This window comes from Apteryx rowi, unplaced genomic scaffold, assembly GCF_003343035.1.
Source record: "Apteryx rowi isolate R43461 unplaced genomic scaffold, aptRow1 scaffold_48, whole genome shotgun sequence".
Classification (NCBI taxonomy): domain Eukaryota; kingdom Metazoa; phylum Chordata; class Aves; order Apterygiformes; family Apterygidae; genus Apteryx; species Apteryx rowi.
In genome coordinates, this window is record NW_020450738.1 from 385,347 (window position 1) to 386,163 (window position 817).

Below are 817 nucleotides of genomic sequence, written 5' to 3' on the forward strand. Positions count from 1 at the left end.
CCCTGGACCCCCCCCCCCACCGCCCCCTTCCCCTGTTTCGTATATATGTGTGTGTGGGCGCTTTTTATAGCGCTGGTGTGCTCTGGAGAGTGCTTTCCTTTAGCAGAGAGGAAATCGGGGGGGGGGGGGGAGCGTAATTAGATTTCCAGTCAGCAAATTAGGCTGGGGCCGGGCTGCGGGGCGTGTGGCGGGCCTGAGGCGGCAGCTCCCCTCCCGGCGCCTGGGCCCGCCGCCCCCGGCCCTCCCTGGCCGGCTTTAACTCCTGGCCCGCGAGGTCCGGGAGCCTTTCCGGGGGTGAGGGAGGAGCCGCCGTTTGTCCCCGCGGAAAGTTACCCCGCTCCGGGGGAAGTTGGAGCCGGGGGGCCGGGAAGGGCGGGGGGGGGGGGCGGCAAGGACGCCGGGCCGGCGGCCCCTGGGGCGGGGGTAGCGCCGCTGCTCCTAGTGCCTATAGGTAATGCAGGGTGTTACTGCTCGACAGTAGCAGTATCGCTCAGGAGAAGCACGTTTTTCCTCTGTCTGACGGTGGCTTTATTTATTTATTTATTTATTAGTATGGGCTTAATGGGACAAAATGAGATGTGCTCATCAAATTCCAGCGCGTGTATTTCTGTGTCTGGATCAGCTCTGGCTCTGGAGTCGCATGGCTTTGATAGATGTGGAGGACTTGTTGCTCTGAAAGCAGATTTTCTCTTTCCTCTAACTAAATAAGAGCTCTTGGGGAAAGTGATGATGATTTTCTACTTTCTCTCTGTCTCTCTCTCTTTGGATTTTAAGGCTACCAAGTGAGGAGATTCAGGTAGAGCCAGTTGTCATATAA